Source organism: Calypte anna, chromosome 2 (assembly GCF_003957555.1).
Source record: "Calypte anna isolate BGI_N300 chromosome 2, bCalAnn1_v1.p, whole genome shotgun sequence".
Lineage (NCBI taxonomy): Eukaryota > Metazoa > Chordata > Aves > Apodiformes > Trochilidae > Calypte > Calypte anna.
The window spans coordinates 90,624,787-90,642,048 of NC_044245.1; positions in this window are offsets into that span (position 1 = coordinate 90,624,787).

Genomic DNA, 17,262 nt, shown 5'->3' on the forward strand with positions numbered 1-17,262 from the left:
TCCACATTGTACCTTTCAGCTGTCAGGTGAATGATATTCTGAATACATGGAGTACCTGATTCCACCTTAATTTATTAAGTTCATAGAGAAAACTTACACTACCACAAGATATATATATATATAAGTTATTTTTTTGCTGCTCTGATTTTTAACCTGTTTTTCTTCTCATACAGCTGCCATAATTCCTCTTCATTGGAATAACATGGGAGATACATCAAAGTATTAGGGTATACAAGCAGGGTACATTACTTCTCCCAGTAAAACAGATCTCAGTTCTGGCTGCCCAAGGCTGTTTTCTTCATAGCCACCAGTGATGCTTCATTTGCAGGAAGCACTCAGCATGCTTAAAAGCAAACTATTTTAACTTAGCATCTTCCATGCATTTTGAATGCTTTTATCTTAGGCTTTAGCCATGAAGGAAGGGTAGTTGTGATACTGGTCTTTCTGTTGGAACATACAGTGAAGAAAACAATCCATTTTTTCTAACCCAGAAAAAGAGAAAAAGAATTCTCTCTTCTCCCTCCTAACAGCTACTCAGATTTTAGAAGAGGAAAAGGCTAGCACATTTTTTGGCACGGAAACACTTCCAGATTGTGTCTTATTTCTTTGAACTATACAGGCTAAGATAATGATAACAAGGATAATTATATTTCATGCTTCAAACTGAAGTTGATAGGAGAGAAATATCCTTCTGTGTAGAGCTTTTACATGATGTTTAAAACATCTGTTATTAGCTGAAGCCAGAAAGACCTATGCATGTATTTAAAAAATACATTCAAAGAATGGTGAACACAACCATCATTAAAAAACCAACACTTTTTCTCCTTATATTAGTTAATCTGATTTTTCAGTTTCATCAAGAGTGAAACCACAAGTAACATATCCCATGCTGATCATCAGCATACCAGAAAGGCAATGCAGCAGCAGCTTGAAAACATGCAGTTTCCAGAAAAAGAGAACAGCAAGATTTTAATTAATGCAAAAACCACATCAGTAGTCTTCCAAAAGTCCTTACCAAGTGAAACAAAAAAAAAACAAAACTCAAAGAAAAACCAAAACAAAAAAACCGACGCTTCAAGAAAATTAAAGAAAGCTTCTTTAGAAACAGCCCCACCAAAAAGGAAAGGGAATGCAATGGTTTAGACTGTTGCTGTAATTTAGTTCTGTGTGAGGAAAATAGGTTGGGATCAGAAATCAAGAGGCTGTTTGCTGAGGGCTGCTCACCTTTGTCACTGATGGAGACCATGATAGGGCTGTCTGTAACTCAGCAGTGCCTCTCCACAACCCCTGTCAGTATTTGGGAAGCTGAGTGATGATGTAGTGGAGGCTACTTCAAAATTTGTTGTTAGACAGATGGCTGAAAAAGGGCCTGGGTTTCCCCTCTTTTAGGTTTTGTGCAACTTAAAATCATACTGAGTGAACGCAGAGCATGCAAGTGAAAAATTTTTGAATAAAGAAGCTTTCTGGAGCTTTGGAAGAGGACTGCTTCTGTGGGTCTTTGCTGACTGGGGATGGAGGTGGAGTAAGAGCTCTTCAGTAATAGAACAGCAAGCAGTAAGACTTCATTGGTGTTTGGCCTTCTGCTGGGACACGGAGCAGCAGCATTTCTGTGTGACACCTGGCAGGACAAGACTAGCACAATGTCTAGCAAAAAAAAGGAGGGCCATCTCCTGAAAATTAAGATATGAAGTGGATGGAGTTCTATTGTGCTGCAGCTGAAGTATCTGAGATATGAGTCCTTCCTCTTTTGTCTCGTTTCACCTAGAATGCCCTTGGTTCAAATGCTTTCATGAGGGGACCAAAATGACATTGAAAACCTTATGTTATCAAATGAATTCCTATGGAAGAAGGAGAAATTCCTTTGTTGACTTCGTCTCTCAAATATGTTTTGTAAAATTTGGAGAGTTTGTTTTTTTCTTGTCCAGCAAACTTACAGAATGACTGGATAGTTGATTATCTTTTTCTCTCCTGTCACTGGGTAATTTTAATAATCTACATTTGAATGAATAAGGTCTTGAAGCTGTGGCCAATAAATGAAAAAAAAAAATCTATGTTTTTGGGGTTACTTACAAGTTTTCATTTGTAAAAAACGATGGAATATCACCATTACCAGACACTGGTATGGATAACTCTTTCACACTATCAGGGTAAGAAAGTGCTGCAGAATACAAATCTGTGCTGCTTGGAAAGGAGCTGGGGCAGCATGTCTGACAAATCAGTTTGCTTATAAATCTCTTGCTGTACACAACACGAAGCTGAGGGCTGGCAGAAACTCTTTGATTGAAAGGATGTTATTAGGTCCCCCTTTCCTCTATGATTGGCAACGTGACTGATTAGAAAAAAATCCTGATCATCATTTTCAGTCTTGAAAGTGTGGAGTTGGGTTTTCGGTTTTGTTTTGCTTTGTTGTCACAGAATGTGATAGTAATTCATGATGAAATCATATAGGCTCCAGTAAAATAACCCCCCAAAACAAAAACCTTTGCGAAGCAGTTGGTATTCAGTTCTCCAACAGGCAGAATGTAGAATAAAAGGTTACTAACATTTTGGCAGTGTTTTCCTCAGGCTTTCTCTTGTATTTCTGCCAAATATCTCACAAGGCTCAGATTTGATTAAAATGGCAATGCTCTCTGCTACTTGAATGTAATTAGAGCCATTAATTACAGCTTTAGTTGACAGTTTGGCAACCTGTGCATTTTTCTGAATATGGACAGCATTCCATGGAAACAGTTCAAGGGAAGAGTGCAAGAAGAGGGTCCTCTCTTGAACTGCAGCAAATGGAAGGCTGTCTATGTTTACAGGAGCTTACAGGTTTCCAAACTGTCAATTGAAGCTGCAAGGAAGAGGTCTAATTAGATTAACGTAGCAGAGCACCACATTTTCTTTGTCAGCCAGCTCCTGCAAGCTCCTGCTATGTAGTTACCATGCACCCTGTATTAAGTATTTCTATTGGAAGTCACTCTGCGTTGCTGCTATTAACCCTGGTCTTGGAACACTGTTGGATGGAAAATAAATCAAGAAAATGTGTTTGCCTATGTAAAGCTTCTCTGTTGGCCAGCCTTTTGCAGGATTTAGGACAAGATTTTTAATCTGCTTGAGTTTCCCAGCCTTTCCATTACACGTCAAATAAAACATGACTCAAATAAAGACAGAGCATACCTGAGCTTCTTTCAGGTTTCTAATGAGTTATGTCTCTCTGTTCAAAATATTGTCAACTATTACTTTTCTTCTTGCTTTCTCCAGTCCTTTGCCCAGGAACCACTAAAATATAGCAAGAAATGTCATTTTAAGCATCTTTGAAGTAACCTGAAAACACAAACCTTGTTGATTCCAAACAAGCTTTTCTTGTGATTAAAGTAAGAAAGGCTTATTCCAAAATACAATGAGAACAAATCTCTGCTTTCCCTGTAGCTCATCCCTGATGAAAGGGAAAAAGGAAGCGTGCAGATTAAAGAATGGTGGCAACCTGCAGTTTAGCTTTGCCTTGCTTGTTGCTGGGCTTACTTCAGTATTGTGAAACCAGCGGATGATGGCCTCACTGCCCTTTTGGTTCCATGGCAAAGTGAATACCAAGGCTTTGCAGGAGATTCAGTGCCTCTGGATGAAATATGGGTTAGGAGTTGGGATAGTCTTGAGGTCATTTGTTTGTTTACAGAATTGTACACATAGCCCCATTTCCTCTCAACAGCAAAAGGAACATGCAGATCACCAGCTTTTGCCCAAAGGGTCCCACCAGACAGTTGAGTGATGTGCCCAAAGTAACATCTGTCTCTTTCTGCCTTAATTACTTTATCCCCTGACATTTTAACTTACTTGCCTTATTCTCAGCCTTGTTAGACATCCCATTCCCTAAGTCAGAAATCTCAGAAAGCCTCTTAACCCTAGGTGGAGCCATGACTTTGGGCTGGCTGGCTGGAAACTGGTTTTCATTCTGCTTTGCAGTGGTGAGAGTTGCAGAGCAGTCACAACTTAGGACATGGAAGGCACTGGGAAGCTGTCATATTCCTGAACCTGAGTGACAGCCAAGTCATCCACTTTGCCTCCCAAGTCAGCTGAACCCTCCTGAGTGAGCTTAATGTCATTACTTTTACAATAACTATGATGATCCTTTGGGTGATTTTCTGTTGTGTTTGTGCTATTTGTCTTGTTAGCCCTTGCATATTTTTAACCTATGTTAAATTCATTAGATAAGAAAGCAAGGGGAGCTAAGCCAAAGTCCTTACTGTCAGTGCAGGTATTCTGGTAGGATGTACTTATATTAATGATGCTACACAGAACTGTTGTAATCTTGTGGCTGGCTGTTACCAAGAGAGTGCTGATTTCACTGTGTTGGGCAAATTCACACCTTTAAGTTATACATTTGGTAATTTAAGTATTTTACATTGGTAAAAGACAAGCAGACATTTATTTCCTCTAATTGATGTCCAGCAGATATATTTCTTAAATCCAGCCTACCATTAAGGAGCCTGAGGGCCATGGCAGGATTCCCAAGAAAACCAGTGCAAACACACATGAAATCGGAGGAGCAAATTAACAGAGTCACAAAATGTTTAAACTGTTTATGTAGTATTCTTCCTCCTCACTGCAAATCCATTTTATTCCTTTCCAATTCTTCTTGGAACCTCCCTCCGTGGATCATCTTTCTTTCCCACCACAGTATGGAAAGAGCAGCTTTCAGAGCTTGTTGTTTGAGCTTGGCAGAGGGCCTCTCAGGCCATACCTGCTCAAGTGGACTCCAGCTCACAGATTGGGATTTATTGGCAGCCCAACTGTATTTGGTGTCCACCTTTGCACAAACGCATCACAGTTATGTTACATTTTCCCATGGGTTAGTCTGTTTGAAAGTCTTGCTGCTCATGGGAGTGCAGGAAATACATTCCAGTTCTGAATGTTTGCCCTATGCTTCAGAAACATTTTTATGCAGCTCTGTCTCAAATCTTCTCTAAAATGCATTATGCACATAGATGTAAAAAGTCACTCAAGCCACCTTAAGAAACATCCTTTGCTCCATGTGTCCTTTTACCAAGCCAGAAATATAAATATCTGTGTTGAATGTGAAAGTTTGGAAACATGTAGGTTAGATAACAAATCTGACTGCCTGAAGTCTATAAAAATCAAAGTAAAATGTTCTGTTGCTAGATTTGTTTCTAGCAGTTTGCTAGAAGCTCACTTGGAGTTCCACCTCTACCCTGACTGAACACCTAACTGAGACTGAGAGGGTCACAAACAGTTTTCAAAAGAATTTCCTACCTGGTTAGGATGATCAGCATCATTTGTTTATTCCTGATGCACAGGGAACTTTTGTGGCTAAGTGACTTACAAGAATATAGAAATGCACACTTGAACATGTTCCTCTCTCTCTTCTCCACAAGCTACCATATAAGTGCATGACTGATATTTCAGGTCAGTCCCTTTAGGACAGGTGCTTACTGCACACTATTTCATCTATAGGAGGTGCGCATTTCAACAGAATTTCTATAGACTAGGTACACAAAAAGTACTTCCTAGTGCTTATATCTTTTTAAGATCCGAAGTGATAACTGACACCTTATATTTGTACTTGTCCAGATCCTATTCAATTCCAGAATTCTAGATTTCAAGCCAATTTTTTTATGTAGACATATTTTGACACATTGCCTTCATTGGAGTGAGTTAGAATATTTAGTTACTGCTCCTTTTATTCCCTAGTGTTTTAAGTAATGAAATACTATCAATAAGGTCAATGTCTTTATGTATTAAATAACCCAATGCTGAAATGATACTGATATGAAATTGAAATAACTGGCAAGAATGGAGCATATCTGAATTCACCAGTAATACTTTACAGTTCTATGCTCAATTCTTACATCTCAGATAGGGTGGAAACATTTTGTCATGCAAATTTAAATTTCATGATGAAAAAATTCCTTGTTCCTTGATTTTACACATTACCACTATTTGACAGAACATGTACCTGTCTTTATGTTTTATTGACTAGTCCTTCCAAGTATTATGAAATCAAATGCTAATATAATTTTGTGATGGGCTGACCTTGACTGGTTACTAGATGCCCACCCTGCCTCTCTCTCAGTCCCCTTTCTCACCAAGGGCAGGGAGAAAACAAGATGAAAAAGCTCATGAGTGGGAATAGACACAGGAAGATCTCTGATCTCTAATGTACAAAATAGACCTTTACTTAGCAAACTGTGCCAACAACTTTAGATTGGATGGTGAGAATAAAAATGACAAAAATTGAAACACACCTTGTACACATCACACCTCATCCTGACTCTTCTACCTCCTTTTGTCCCTGAGTGTCACAGGGGGCTGGGGAAAAGGGGGCTATGGTCAGTTCATAGCAGCTCCTTTTTGCTGCTCCTTCTTTCTCATGTTGTTCCCCTGCTCCAGCTGGGTCACTCCAACAAGGTGCAATTCCTTCATGATGTGAATCAGTCTGCTGCTCTTTTGATGCTCTGGAAGGTGCGTTGGGCAGTGAGTGTGCATGATAAGGTGCCTTGGGCCCCTGCTTTGGAATTTATTACATTTTTGGTCAGGAATGTAATTAGTTAATATGCATATAAATCATAACTCCACTAATCTCAATCAGGTTAGGGTTACATGAAGCATACTTTTATCCATGCAATGTACATAATTCACTTATATTAGTTTTTATAAGACATAGGCAAGAAAATTCTGGCTTAATCCATTAAAAATTACATCAGAAAGGGAGCCTCTTTCTTTGCCTTGCTCATCTAACTTGCTGTTACCACTGAAAGGGTTATCCCACTTAGTCTTTCATATAGTCTCTATCTTACTGGATCATGAGACCTTTTAAAGCAAGTTTCTTGAAGAGTTTCTCAATATATTCCCTCACCCCAAAACTCATTCCTCTGCCTCCATTTCATATTTTGGTTCTGACCATTCTTCTTAAAGATTATTTCTCCTCCTTGGGATCTGCAGATGACTCTCTGTTAAGCTAAGGATGATCTTTTGCGCACCTCTTCTGAGTGAGAGAGAAAATCTGTTCTCAACCTCTAACCTCAGTGATTTTTTAGGCATGTTGCCATATGAAACTTTGCTATACAGACTTCACATCTTATAGCAATCGATATGTTAACAAACAGCCTGGCTACAAACACATAAGCGAGCTGAGTGCAGGTAGAAAATTTCTGGCTCTCGGTTGAAACCAGACACCGTGGCATTTGACTCCTTCAGCAATTTGACCCTCACCCTTAGCCTTTCTCACTTCAGATCCCTGTAGCACAGCTGTCAGTCTCAGCTCCCCCTCTCCTCTCAGCCCTGTGACCCAGGCTGTGCCTACGCTCCAAACACCAGAGCCAGCTCCAACCTCCTGCATGTTGCTAACACATGGCCTGCATCCCAGAAAAGAGCTGATCCCCTTTTACAGCAGACCTGAGCAATTGCTCAGGTAGTTTGTGCCCTCAAAGTGCCTGCTCTCCTCCTCTGAATTTGAAGCGTGCCTAGGTTTGGGTGTGGGTGCCAATGTTTCAGAGTGTTCCAGTGCTGTGTGTGTAAGATGTGAGAACTGCAGTGGTTTGTAGGAAAATGTGACGATTATAATAATGTTACTATAATTAGACGACTGGCTAGATAGCACGTTTGAGTTTTTTGACATTCTGTTCTGTAAATGCTCCCTTCAGTTCATGTTTGCTCAACTATTTTCATGCTTGCTAGATCCTAATTCCTTAAGGACTTTACCTTCCAGCAAAATGGCTGATCAGAAGGAGGTACAAATAATTTCTTTGTATGCACTGATTCATAAGATGACCCAGATGCTGACCCCCAGGACTGGGGGATACCATCCCATCCCAATGGCAGGATGTTTCTGTGGGTACTAACACCTTTAGCTTACAGTCCAAGCTGAACAGAGCTTTACCAAGCAGGCCAGGATGAATTCTGACATGGGAACAGAGATTTCAACCATACTCCTGCACATACTCTGGGTGAGTGGGTGCTGCAGAACCTCGGTGACTCTGGATATTGGGTAATGCAATCAGCCAGGCCCCTGCTCACTCACCTCCTGCCCTCACTATGGGACAGGGAGTTGAAAATCCACCCAAACACTCTTTAATAGAGACAAGGACAGGGAGGTTTTCACTCCCCAGTTACAGTAATGGGCAAAACCCAGACTCAGATAGAAAAAAGCCCTAATTTAATCTACAAAGAGAAAGAGAAAACATGACCAGATCTTAACACCTTCACTCCACCCCTCCCTTCCCAGTCCCGGATCCCTTCACTGCTGTCTCCCCCTCAGGGCACAGAGAGGGGCAGGGGGGGTTTAGGGTCAGTTCCCCACACGGTGTTTCTGCCGCTCATTCCTCCTCAGGGGGAGGACTCCTCACAGCCTTCCCCTGCTCCGACGCAGGGTCCCTCTCATGGCAGAGAGTCCTTCACAACCCCTCCGACACGAGTCCCTCCCACAGGTGCAGTCCCTCAGGCACAGACTGCTCCAGCCTGGGCTGCACACAGAGTCGCGGCTGCTGCGGGAGCAGTCACCTCCCCTGGCACAGGGTCCTACATGGATGCAGATCCACATCTGACCCTCTCTGTGATCCTGCACAGGCTGCTGCTTCTCGTCTGCCCACCTGTCTGCCCACCGTCTGCCCCACTTCAGGGGCTACAAATCCACATTCACCCCACCATGGTCTTTCAGGAACTGCTCCACCGTGCTCCTCCATGGGCTGCAGGGGCACAGCTGCCATCTCACCACGGGCTGCACAGAAACCTCTGCTCTGGCACCTTTTCCCCTCCTTCTTTGCTGGCCTGGTGTCTTTGCTCTGTCATTGCTCTCACCTCCTTCTCTCCTCCCCTCTGCTGGTCTTTCTTTTTATCTTTTCAGTTTCATTTCCTCTGTCTTGAATATGTTACTCCCAGAGGCACATCCAGCTTCCCGTATCTGCTTGGCCTTGGGCAGAGTCAGGGTCAGCATTGGAACCTGGGGAGCTTCCAGCAGCTTCTCACAGGAGCCACCCCTGTGGCTCCCTCACTTCCAAAACACCACTGCACTAACCCAGGGAGGTAATTATGGTTATCTGCTGCTGTTTTGGCAGTCCTGAGGGGCTCAGCACTTACATGGCTTTGGCAGTTCTGGGATCTGCTTTATCTTGTTCTGCTGTATACTGCCAGAGGCTGGAACCTCTCTGGAAAGAGAAGCAGAAAAACTCTGTGGATCATTCCTGATGTCCTAGCTTTGTTACAGTTTTGCTGGACTGGTTGGGCGAGTGGCAGCACGTGGTGTGGCAGGGGCAGAATCAGGAGAGGCACTGGTTGCCCTGCCAATGCACACATGGGGACTGGCCACCCAGCTGCCATCTCTAGCCACACACAGTGCCTGCATCCCTGTCGCAGCGTGGGCTCCGTTCTTTGTCCTGTACTCAGACACAAAACTTGTAGAAGTGTTTTGTCCTTGATATCTTCATCCAAGTGTGAGTAAAATCACTCTGTTGCTTCAAAAGAGAGGAGGAAAGAGAAATATCTGAGTGGATAGGCTGTGTGATCTTAAAACCTCATTTCCGTAGGAACACAAAGCAACATGGATCTCCAGAATCTCGGACAAAAATAAAAACTATCTGGGAAGATACAAGAGCTATGGATGCCCCTACCCTGGCAATGTTTGAGGCCAGATAGGATGAGGCTTTGAGCAACCTGGTCTAGTGGGAGGTGTCCCTCCCCATGGCAGGGGGTTTGGAGCTAGATGATTTTTAAGGTCCCTTCCAACTCAAATCCCTCTGTGATTCCATGAACAAGTTTGCTGACAAGTGCCTTATAAACCGGAGTGTGACAGCCAGGCCAGACAAATACAGTGGGGTATCTGGGCAGAAGTCATTGCTGTTTTTCCAGGTCAGAACTTTTTTTTTTAAATTTATCCTGCTTTAGCCATTAAAAACTATTTCTTGAAAACATGCTGAGATAAATCCTCAGAGAGATTTTAATGAATAGGTGTGCTTTGTTTCTAGTAAAGATGAATCCTTTTGCAGAAGGGTTGGAAAGCAGTTGAACAGTCAAAAGGAACCAGAAGCCACCACTGATTCCTTAGAGAAAGAGCAGACCTGTCAATCTGATTTGGTGTTTGGAAATAGAAGTATTTTCCTCTTTTCTTTCCACAACTGTGATAATGATCTGTAAGCCAGTGTACAAATAAAGTGTCTCCAGAAATTATACTGTTTGCAAGAAATGCTTTTTAGAATTATTATAATAGTGTACTTAAGAGCTTGAAATTCCTATGCCTACAGGGCAATATAGCACTACATTTGTGATTTGATGTCACAAACATGTAGACTTCTTTAGTTTTATAAATACTCTTCAACAAAATATTTAATTTTTCTCTCCAGGGAAAACATTAAATCCTACCTCAAGAAAACTGTACAGGAGCAAGGAAATTTGATTTAAGAAGGCCGTGGTTTGGCTTCCAGTCACCAAAATCAAATCTCTTCCCATGTTTATTCCATCTTTAGGTTCATAGCCCTACTACTCTGAACCAGGAAAAAAACCCCAAAACACAACAACAGAGAAAAGTAACAACCTAGGACATATTTTACCCTTTATCTTTTATACCCTCTTTTATCATTCCAGATAGTTTTTATTTTTGTCCGAGATTCTGGAGATCCATGTTACTTTGTGTTCCTAAGGAAATGAGGTTTTGAAGATCACACAGCCTATCCACTCAGACATTTCTCTTTCCTCCTCTCTTTTGAAAAAACAGGGTGATTTTAATCACACTTGGATGAAGATATCAAAGACAAAATACTTCTACAAGTTTTGTGCCTGAGTACAGGACAAAGAACGGAGCCCATGCTGCTATAGAGATGCAGGCATTGTGTGTGGCTAGAGATGGCAGCCGGGTGGCCAGTCCCCATGTGTGCATTGGCAGGGCAACCAGTGCCTCTCACGTTTTCAAGAAAACAGGGCTGTAATAAATGGGAACAACTTGTGACAACATTCAGCTAACCAAAGCCATTTCTGATCACTTTGGTTGAAAGATAGGGAATGGATTTCCCAGTTCATGTCTCTGCATCTTGAAAGCTCTGATTTGATTATGCTGAAGTGACTCCCCACAGACTGGTGTCTTGAATATTCTCAATGCAGTTAATTTCATATCTTTTCCTTGTTTCTGCATTCACAGCTAGCTTTATTCTGCCTTTACACAGTTATGAAAATTTCCTTAATTTCTAATCTGCATTTTTTTCATGGTCATGCTTTATTTTATTACTTCGTGGTTGCTGTGTTAAAGGAGTAAAGTAGTTTGGCAGAAAATAAGTCCCCTTGCATTCTGGCTTGTCCTCAGGTATCAGAAGGGCCGAGGGCAGCTGGGCTTTGATCCTGAGTGAGACCCAATTTGGCTTTAATAGTCTGGTCACACCCAATGTGTATATATTTGTCTCATGATTCCAGATACACTACTAACACTACTCTATCTACTTAACATGAACTATCACGGCCACACTTAAAGAGTTTGGTTGTGTTCAATGACAACTCTCACAGCTAGATTAATGAATAGTGTAATTTATTAAAGCAACAGGTGCTCAAGCTCTTCTGTACTGCAGGTGGTAAATTCACTGTCTGCAAAGCATGTGCAAATGCCTAGGTTATGAGTAATACAGCCTGGCTACAAAAGCCTGAAGTGACTCTGTAGAGATTTCTAAGTTTCTGGGGAAAGCACTCAGTAGTCAAGTGTCTGAACCTTACCCAAGGGCGTCCCTGTGCGGGGGAAGAGTGCAGCCCCTTGACTGGTCCCAGAGGTCAGGGGTGTGGGGTGATCCCTTTGATGCTATCTTCCCTAACATTCTTCCTCTCCCTAGCTACTTTTATAGTATTTTACCTTTCAGGTGGAGCTTGAGTGACTCTGGTCATGCATACCTTTCCCATGATTAGTGGGAAATTCTCGCTTTGCATTTAAAGGTATAGACCAGAGAAAATTCAGAGTACGAGCTCAGTGAAGGGTTGGTCACACCTTGCAGGTGGATAGTTTTTAGGGATGAAGATGTGTTTTGCTATTATAACAAGATTATAATGAGCAAAGTTCACTTAAAGGACTGTATTTTGTCAAAACCTGACAGATTGTTGGCCCAGGTTATCAAAAATGCATCTGATTTATTCCATAGTACCTCCAGATCCCATTGTTGCCATAGAGCGCGGCCGCTGTGCCTCCACTCCCCTCCACCCTCCCCTGATGTTGCCAGCTTCTAGGGTTGCCTAGCGAATTGCCATGGTGCAAACTCATTGCACATTAGCTGCATTCCACTCTGCTTCAGTGCTGCACCTTCCCTTAAAATGTGAGCATCATTTTAATTACTGTCACCTCCAGCAATTATTCCACACTAGCCTTCCAATTGATTAATGAGACTGATTTATCTCTTATCTAGTATCTATTCATATGTACATGAATAATTCTCCTTCCCCGTGGTCTTTTCTTTCCATGAAAATCTCTCTGTAGCTGAAGATGTTGTCTCTTAAACTCTTTCAAATCCTACAGCATTTTAAAAATTTGCCCCTATATTTAAAAAAATAAAGTGCAACATTGGAGCCATCTGTAGTGACTTCGTTGTATCTTTAACACATTGGGTTTTTTTAATACTACCAAACATAGTTTTTGACTTTTCCCTAATAGTCACAGTAACCTGAATACAGGGCATTAACAGCTTCAATCTTTCTTTGATACAGTTTCCTGGTGTCTTTGTAATGGTGACATTGATTACGTTTGGATCAGTTCAGTAAGTCTGAATAAATTTTCACCCTCTGATTCAGGTCATATCTATCTGTTTAAAATCCCAGGTTGCTGTGCAAAAAATCAGTAGTGAGTTTTAGCTGTCTCTTTTGTCCCACAGACAGACTTCAAATGCAAAGTTTTTGATGCTCAACTCAGGAAATTTAATACATTTTGAATGTCTCAGTGCTTGAAAGTGTTAGAAAGTGCAAGCTATGAATGCCTGGCTCTGCTGACCTAGGGAGAGCCAGCTACGCTGCTATGATGTGGTAGAAACAGAAGCAAAGGCAGAGGAAACTGCTGGGATAGTGGGAAGGAGCTGCTGATAGCTGTTACTTGGAAGAAAAACACAAGGCAAGACAGAAAAACAGATCTAGGCTGGAACTGGCAGCTAAAAAAAGTCATTTTGTTGGATCCGTGTCTGAAGACTGAAACATTATAGACTCATAAGAACCTTTGACAGCAGTACGTGATTTCATAGTAACCTGCAGAAGATAACTGGATAACAGATCAGACTGGATAACAACAATTACTAGCCTGAGTAACTTACCCATGCTAATGAAGATGGAAATGGGTTTTCACATCTAACTCTTACAGGATTTTCCTGTATGTTGTCTAAAATGGATTTTCATATTGTCACCGATGGCAGGAACTTGCCCACCTCATAACTAGGATGGAATAAAACTACTTAATCCAGGTATGAAATGCTCTTCTTTGAAAAAAAAACATTTCCTCCTTGCTCCCAAGATTTTTTACAGATTTCTTGCATGACATTGATTAGCTAGAAACTGATTGCTAACTAGATATTCTAATCTGGGCTTTTCATAGACTGAAACCATGCACTCCAAGGATTGTCCATATCATGTCAGTGGAAAAGATTTCATTACTTGTTTTAAAATTCTAAGTTGTGATTGGAATTTCAGTCAACTCCAGAATTTATTCTGGATCCTAAGAGCCAGACTCTTCAATGTTTGCATTCAGCTCTGCATGGAAGGATACTTCCATGAGACCAGACTGGATTATAATTACCTGTCAGAAAGATTGTTATGGGATTTCCTTGACGATATTTGAAATTTCTTGTAAACCCTCCCATTACAGACAGAATCTTTTCTGTTCTTGCCCCAGTTCTGCTATTACAGAACCAGCAGCTGATTTTCTGTGGCTTACTGGTCATGGAAAATCATGGAAATGATTTCACGTGTCCCTACCTCTTACTTATTGCTTGCTAAAACAAGTAATTTATTTTGTGTTGTTATGAAAGTGGTCCTGCTCAAACTATGTATTCACTTTGATGATCTTCTGTGATAAGATACTGTACAACTTTACAGTGTCATATACTAACCAGAGCAGCATGCAGGAGCTCACATGATGGTCATTTAATATCCATGACTCACAGTCCACAGGACTAGGATTCCAGCCAGCTGGGATTTGTTATAAGTGGCGTGAAATGACAAACAGTGCATGAGCTACAGCTCAGATACCAAACATGGTGGCCAAACCTTTAAAAAACATGGCTCCTTGCCCTCTGCAGTAAAAAAAAAAAAAAATAAAAAAAATTAAAAATCATTCAATAGATTAACCCAACGCATAATGAATATAATTTTTAAGGAACTTAAGAGAAGTCGAGTGCCAAAATACAGAACATGGTATCTTGGCCTTTCTAGGTGGTTTCTGTACCCTCCCTGGTTGTTGTCTTTTCTTACCTTTGCTGTAATTTTTGTTGTGTTTAATTTTTGAGTTTGAGTTTTCTGGTGGAAACTGGTAACTGCTTGAACGGTGTTTTTTCTTCTTCCCTCATTTTTGTATTAAAAGGGCGACTTATTTTCTGTGGCTTCATGTTCAGCTCGTTGCTGAATACTGTTGCGGAGTGCAGGAGGGATTAGATGTTACTCTGTGATTCACCCAGTCCCCGAGGAGAGCTATATAAAGATCATCCTCCTCTCCTTGGCCCCAGGGAAGCCAGGGGGCAGATTATGAACTAGCGGAAAAGACGAAGGCACAAAGGGAAAAACCTCACCGTCTGCAAAGAGGTTCCAGGAGCACACATCCCCCTGCCCTCACGTTGTACAGAGCTGGGGAAAAGTGCACTCCATCGCTTGGCTACTGTTAGTGAATCAATAGAGGGGAAGCTTAAGGGAAAACAGAACCACTCAAAGTGCTGTTTCTCAGATTGTGACTGCTCTTTTCACAGGAATTACTCAAGGTTTCCTTTTCCAAGGAGAAGAAGACCGTATGGAAAGGCAGGACTCTGGTGTTTACAGATGCCATTTCTCTATAGCCTGGGAATCCTCAACTGTGATTGCCTTGTAAGGGCAGGTTATTTTCAACCACTCCCTTCATTTATGTTCCTGTTAAACCCATGGCTTAAGTGGGGCTTCTGTGCTGGAGAGATTCTGCACTGGCTTTCTGCCCAGGGATGGATTGCAGCAAGAGTAAACTCTGACAGAAATAGGTGGTTATGTGTGTAGGCCTCTAAGTCTTTTAATGAGAAGATCACTGCTAGAGGTCAAGGTTTACGCTTGCCAGTATTTCCTTCGTTTACTGAAGTCAGTTGACTCTCTTTTGCCCGTACTGGCTATTTTTGTAACAGCCTCACGATGGTGGGGGTTTTCTCAATTCAGTTTCTAAAGAGCTGACACAAGCTGGGATACTCTTACCTCTGAGATTTCATTAAGAAGCCCACATTCTGTGGTTTGGTGCTAACATTTCTTCTAGGTTACTTGTTAATGAGTGAGAAGTGTTCTAAATAATTTCTGTAAAATATTTAATTATATTTTATATGTGTTGTCTGAGGCTTTAATATTTTAAGACTATTATTTTCTCCAGAAACTCCTGCCTTTCCTAATCTCTCAGAAGCAAAGCTCTGAATTGTAGAAAAGAAAATCAAGACAAATGGTGTTTTGTTCCATTTTTTTTAAAAAACTAATATGCAGCAAGTTCAGACTGCTTTTCAAGACACTTGGAATTATGGCCTTAAAACCAAAAGTCTCATAGGTTGTCCATATTTTGCTTTTCCATGTTTTTTACAGAAGAATCAAGACATGATTTGGAAAATTTGAAGAAAGAACCTCAAAGCTGACTGTTATGACAATACCTTCCTCACCTTTCTGTGTTCTCAGTGGCACGTTGAGTTCCATTTGTCCTTATATTTTTGCATCACCATCTTGTTCCACATCTTGTCACATGGATCTGGGTTTTGATGCTTCAAAGCCCTTGTCAAGTGTAAAGTCACTGCTAAATGTAGCTTATTTAAGGTGAAAAGCCTTTCCAAAACAGAATTTGAGCTTTTTTACAACAGGAAAAATTATTTCTATTTTTTTATAATTTTGGCTTAGGAGTTATGCTGTGGCGCTACCTCGTATTACCATTGGCTTTACTAATGTTTCACAGCCTGTAATTATTTTTTTTTTTAATCTTATTATGTTCAAATATTTTTTAAAATACATGATGCTATTCGTTTTACTGAAAACAAACTTAAGTGGCCAGCAGAAGAAGGTAATCAGATTTGTGACGATTCTCCATTCCTTTGGGAATTGTTTTACCCTTAGAAGGCACTTTGAGAACACTCTGTCCTTGCACAATAAGCTTTCCTTAGCTATAAGGAGATGCTTCTTGTAGGGCAAAGTTGAAATCAATGACAAAGGTTGTAATGACTTCACTGGGTCAAGGATTTTACCATAGGATAGCAAAACACAAGAGTGAACAGAAATGAGCAGTGTCTCCCTCGGGCTGTGAAGGGAGGTCATGAACACTGGATCTCAACACAGCACAGCCTCCTCCAGAGGCAGAGCCACAGCAAGCATGAAGATGAATCCACACCTCTCATGGGATTATTTGGGTTGGTTTGCATATTGTTGGCAATGCTATGCAAGAGAAGGAGAGGTGACTCTGTAGGCATTTGTTCTCTATTAGAAGACAACATTGCTGAGAGGTGTTTAAAAATTTGGCTGACTTGCCTCAGTTCCTTTACAGTCTGGCAGCCTAAGATATATTTATTTCAGATTGCTGAACATTGAATCAGTAGATACCTAGTAGATCATTTCAGCCACTTTTTCACAATAACTGTTCCTTCTAGCAGTTTCCAAGGAATATTGAACAACTCAGACATCATAAGGTGGACTCTGGAGCCTACCTATTCTTTCTGGTACAGATAGGGGAAAAAATGGGCAGGATTATAATTCTGAATTAAAAAACCATGATAAGAAGATTCTATCTGAGACCTTTTAAGGAAGCGTTGTCTAATCTGAAGTGCCTTAATATCATAATCAGAAAGAAGAAAAGACAAAGTAATAAAAAAGAACAAGGAGTTTCTCAGGTTTGGGACAATTCCTTCTCCTCTAGCTTGCTTTGTGTTTTATGTCTCCAAATCAGAACTCACTGGGACTGGTGCTGTGTTGGTTGGAAGAAATTGTTTTCTGAGCCCTCTCCTGCATTTTTCAGGGCTGGCAATCCAGCTTTAACTAGAGTCCTGCTACCTTCCACAGGCCTCTAGATAAAGGGGTTGAATTAAAGCACTTTGCTCATCTAATTCCCAACACTGCCTCTCTCTGTGTGCAGTA